This window comes from Microtus ochrogaster, unplaced genomic scaffold (assembly GCF_000317375.1).
Source record: "Microtus ochrogaster isolate Prairie Vole_2 unplaced genomic scaffold, MicOch1.0 UNK103, whole genome shotgun sequence".
In the NCBI taxonomy this organism is placed as follows: Eukaryota; Metazoa; Chordata; class Mammalia; order Rodentia; family Cricetidae; genus Microtus; species Microtus ochrogaster.
The window spans coordinates 982,847-988,704 of record NW_004949201.1 but is presented as its reverse complement, the minus strand read 5'-3'; positions in this window follow the sequence as shown (position 1 = coordinate 988,704).

The following is a 5,858-nucleotide window of genomic DNA, read 5'->3' as shown; positions in this document are numbered from 1 at the left end:
TTGGTCCCATCACCTGTAAATAGAACAAAGGCTCGGATTTTCTCAGAGTTGGAGTGAGGATTTAGTTCCTGAGTTCAGTCAACAAGGCAAATGAACAGAGATGGTGCTAGGGAAATGAACCAGTTACTCCACAGTTGCTGTGGGTCGTCGTTAGGGGTCCTACTGCCATGAAGAGACCCCGGGACTAGGGCAACTCTTACAAAGGATAACATCTCATTGTGGTGGCTCGCTTACCGTTCAGGGGTTCAGTCCATCATGGCGAGGAGCATGGCAGCATGCAGGCAGACGTGGTGCTGGAGAAATAGCTGAGTGTCCTACATCTTGTAGGCATGAGGAAGTCCACTGACAGTCACATTGTGTGGTATCCTGAGGACAGGAAGCCTCAAAGCCCACAGTGACACACTTCCTCCAACAAGACCACAATTCTTCCAACAAGGCCACACCTCCTAATAGTGCCACTCCCTTTGGGGGGCATTTTCTTTCAAAATATCACACTATGATAAAACACCATGACCAAAGGCGACTTATAGGAAAAAGATTATGTTTTGGCTCATGGCTCTGAAGGGGAGTCCACAATGGCGGGAGAGGCACAGCAACAGGAGGCCAGAGCAGGAAATTGAGAGATCACATCTCAACTGCAAATATACGCAGAGAAAAAACAGGAAGCTGGGCAAAGCCCTTACTTTTCAAAACCTTCTGCCACCAAGTCTCTCCCATCCAAACTTCTTCAACTAATGCCTCCTGCTGGGAACCAAGTGTTCAAAGACCCGAGTTTCTGGGGACCATTCCCACTTAAACCAGCCCAGAGAACTGAGGATGGTGCCGAGCGCCAGGCTGAAAGAGTATATTAAGCTCCCCTTCTATTGTATTACACGTCAGAACAAGATGATACAGCCGGTTCGAGTCCTTACTGAGTTTCTGGTGGCATGATGGAGGGGCAAATCTGACTGGAATGGGCCCAAGAAAAATGGAGCCAAGAATATAGTAAGTATAAAAATTTCTTTCGAGGGTTTTATTATGAACCAGGCAGCGTCTTCTACATCCAGCCGCTAGGATGCCGGGGCGGAGCAGCTGGAGCGTTGTAGGTCTTGTAGTTGGCGTTTTGGTTGGTATGAATGAAGGTGTGTGACTGAGAGTGACGGCGGCCGAGGGCAGTGTGGTGACCAGTGGGTAGGACCTGATGAAGACCTAAACCGTCTAGTGCCTCAATGGGACATGGACATTAGGGAGTCAAGCAGAGAGACGGCGTGATGGCTAGGACGTGGATACACACAACTGAGATTCTGACTGGCTGCAGCATGGGGACAAGCTAAAGTCCCAAAGAAGGATCACGAGAATGGAAGCAGAGCCTGGTAGCTTTCAATATCATCGGCTTAGCCAGGAGGCAGAGACAAAGGTTTAGCAACGGCACCGAGGAGAACGAGGATCTAACCCTAGATTCCAGTTTCACTCTGCCACTGTGTCAGACACCACAGCCAAAAGCAACCAAGGATGGCGGAGGACTGACTTTATTTCACACGTCGCCACCGATCACTGAGGGGAGCCGGGAACTCAAGGAAGAACCAGAAGTAGAAATATCGGAAGGACACTGCCTGCTGGCTCCTTTTCAGGCCCATGCTCAGCTACCTTTCTTCTACAGTGCAGGATCACTAGCCTAGGAATTGTACCACCCACAGTGGGCTCTTCCAGGACCCACTATCCCCCATCAACCTGCTACACAAACAGAGCACTTTAGCTTAACCGTTCAATTCTTGTCCCCCAGATTCTTGGGGTAATATCAGGATTCAACCGTCAAACACTTAAGTCTTTATAAATTTCAGCATTCTAAAAGTCCAAGGTCTCTTTAAGACTTCAAAGTTCTAATGCAGTGCTGAGACCTATAGCCACACCCCACCACCAAGGCTCAGGATGTAATTGAAAGAGAAGACAAAAAGAACAAAAGAGCAGGGAGAGGGGGAGAGGAGCTGTGGAATACAGTGAGTTCCAGAGCATTGAGGGCTACGGTGATGCCCCGTCAAAAACAAACAAACAAAATTTTTAATTCCAGCCGGGCGGTGGTGGCGCACGCCTTTAATCCCAGCACTCGGGAGGCAGAGGCAGGCAGATCTTTGTGAGTTCGAGACCAGCCTGGTCTAAAGAACTAGTTCCAGGACAGGCTCCAAAACCAGAGAAACCCTGTCTCGAAAAACCAAAAAAAAAAAAATTTTAATTCAATACAAAGATATACCAACTTGATATTTTTGATATTTACGTGCTGAGGAATTATAGGAGGAAAACATTAAAAGTATTCAATTTCCATAGGTACATTTCTGTAAGAACATGAAAGCTCCCTGTATTCTGTCTTAGGGTTTTTATGGCAGGAATGAAACCCCATGACCAAAAGCAAGTTGGGGAGGAGTTTATTTCACTAACCCTTCCATATAACAGTTCATCATCCGAGAAGTCGGGACAGGAACTTAAGCAGCGCAGGAACCTGGAGGCAGCAGCTGATGTAGAGGCCATGGAGCCGTGCTACTTACTGGCTTGCTCGTCATGGCTTGCTCAGACTGCTTTCTTACAGCACCCAGGACCACTAGTGGAGAGGTGGTACCCCCCACAATGGGCTGCCCCCCCCCCACAATGGGCTGCCCCCCCCACAATGGGCTGCCCCCCCACAATGGGCTGCCCCCCCACAATGGGCTGCCCCCCCCCCCGCACTAATGAAGAAAATGCCTTGCAGACTTGCCTTGTGGAGGCAATGTCTCCATTGAAGTTCCCTCCCCACAGATAACGATAGCTTGTGTCAGGTTATATAAAACTACCCAGCACAGATACTAAAATTACTGTACTTCAGAGCTCACAAATTGATAGGACTGGAAAATATCCTACGGGTTGAGCAACCTGGACACAGAAAGTCAAATGCCTCATGCACTCTCTCATTTGTGGACCTTAGACCTGAATGTTTTCAGGATTCTGTGTTCAAACTGGAATGAGCAAAAAACAGAGGTCAGAAAGCAAGAAAAGAACCATGAGGAGGGAGAGACCCTAAAGAGAAGTAGGAACACACAGGTGAGGTTAAAGAGGGGAGGGATATGAGGCGTGGAAGTGTTAAGATGGGGATGGAGCGGGGGATGGGGAAGAGATTGGGTATGAGGGATGATTAACCAAAAGCATGAACACTAACTGAAAACATTATTTATAAAAAAATAAAAACTAAAATCATGAATTGACGTGTCTGCATACTCCTAGAAGCCGAAGTCACTAAATGAAAATCTCAGTGCCGTGCATAAAATGCCAATGAGACTTTCATCAGGAAGGCCCTCCAAACAATACAGCCTATGGTCGTTTCTCGCGGTTGTCCACCAACACTAGATGGTAGACTCATATCGCCGAAGGCACCACATACTTTGGTTGCAGAATACAAATAGATCAAGCTGGAACTGAACTGGAAGCTTCCTCCCTGCTGGCATCAGAATGTGCTCTGTAGCCTGCTGGGGCAGAAAAGTCATCAACTGTTTCACCCAACTGTGGGTCCTGCCTGTTACCAGACCAACTGATGAGGCAAGCTATGCCCGTTGGCACAACAGCAGCATGACTGTTTGGGGGGCAGCTAATCACTGTTTGATTGGCTCTACAGCTTGCTGCACAGGAAGGAATTCGTGCCTAGCACTGTGAGCCTTATTAAAAGTCCAAGGCTGAGGAGATGGCAGACTCTGAAAGAGGCAGGGTGGGGTGGGGTCTACTACTGGTTGGGCTAAGTGGACATCTAAAACTATTTGTGCTGCACTCAGCCTTGGACAAAGAATCGTCCATCCGCAGTGCTGACTGTACTGCCGTGACTCATGAGTGGACTCAGAAGTCACTCATACGTGCCCAGAGTGAGTGACCGAGGAGTGTTCAATCCTAACCAAGGCCCAGGTAACACTGAGGAAGAGGGCTGGAAAGATCCTAAGAGCTGGATGACGGTGAAGAAACATGCTGTGACCATGGAACTCGACAACACGCAGAAGCTGTGGCTACCTGCACACGAGTCACAGGAAAAAGGAGATGGAGGCAGGAGGAGCATCAGGAACGCAACGGAGAAGAGGCTAAAGGGCTGAATATGAGCACAACACGTTTTAGCCATGTTGGAATTGCCAAGTGTTTTGAAATTCCTATGAATACGCCACACGAAGAGTCATTGAATTGTATAAATGGGAAAGTTTATATTAAATTGTATAAATGTGACCTGTTTATCAATAACGATCTTAAATTAAATAATTAGAAACACTAGGAGCTTGGGCAGGTAAGAGATCTTGTTGAGAAAGGATAAGGACTTGGGTTCAAATTCCAGCACCCGTGTAAAAAAAAAAAAACAAAACAAAAAAAACAAAAACAAAACTGAGTGGTCATCTGTGTGCCTGGAAGCCCAAGGCTGGGGAGGCAGTGGTGAAACAAGAGGCTTTCTGGTCCTCAGAGCCAGTGAAGACAATAAGGCAGAGAGCAGGACATCAGCTGGCCTCTGCATGAGCCCATGCAGTGTGTGTGTGTGTGTGTGTGCGTGTGTGTGTGTGTGTGTGCGCGTGCGTATGTGTTTAAGCATTGTCAGTGTCTATGATAGGATTTCATGTTAAGAATCCACTTTAATTTGTCCTAAAAAAGAAAAAAAACAAAAGGGTGCTGGAGGCTAGGTGATTTGTCACCATGACAATCAGCCTTTCCCTGGTACTTGGCAGCTTTGAATGAATGACAACCATCCAAGTCAGACTGCTACAACCACTTAATTCTGAAAGACAGTTCCTGCTCGGAGGCACTTTTCCAGCCCTGACTATTGCTTCTTTGCATGGCGGCCACTTCACCTAGGCCAGAGGGTAAACTCTTTCCCCGATAACCCAACAAAAAAGTCTGTGATGAGTGCAAACGGTCCTTTCGGTTCCCTGGAAGGCTGTGCTGTGTGACATAGCTGTTGGGACGCTTTTCCTGCAGAGCAGGTCGTTCCTGTGCTGCCCCCTGGTGGTGCAATATTAACCTCGGAACTTCTGCAACTCCGTCTTTGGTTTTGATCATTATCCGTGGGGTGGAAAGAATCCAGGACTTGAAGAGGAGGGACAGACCGCAGAGCCAACTGCAAACCAGCAGTAGTAAGGGCACTGACAGCGGGGCAGTGGCCTCAGAGACAGCTGCGGCAACATTAGGGTGACTGAAGATTCCCAGAAACTGGCCAGCGGTAGGGAACAGAAGCAATGAGGTGCCTGTTCTTGGGGCAAGTGAGTGAAGGCCGGCTTTTAGAGTACAAAGGGAAGAGACAGGAAAAGCGAGGTACAACCTGGAGACAGTCGAGATTCCCAGTTCCGGGCCAACCTGGGCCGCATTGAAAAACCCTGTCTCAAAATACAAACATCAACAACAGAAAAACAAGAAACACAGGCTGTGCTGGAGATAGTTCAGCTGTGAAGAGTACATATTGCTCTTGTAGAAGATGTAGGTTCGGGTCCCACACCCACCTGGCAGCACACAACTGCCTGTAACTCCAGTTCCAGAGGATGCGACGCCCTCTTCTGACCTCTGCGGGCACTGCATGAGCATGGTGCACAGACATACTTGAGGGCAAAACACTTCTAAGGATAAAATAAAGAGAAATAAATCTTCGAAAAAATTAAAAAGCACAGTTTGAGTACAACCTTTTATTCTTGGAATGCTAGTGAGGGGGGAAAGCCGCAGCGGATTTGCGATTGAATTTAGCGCTCTGGGAAAGAGACAGAAGCGGAGCAACAAGGCAGAGTCCACAGTCTCCAGAATTCCCGCCCAAGACGTACACTTCCGGGGGAGGGCGCGTGTAAGGGGTGGGGCTACGTCCTTCCGTCACGCGTCCTACGTCGTCGCGCGCATGCGCTCCTTTC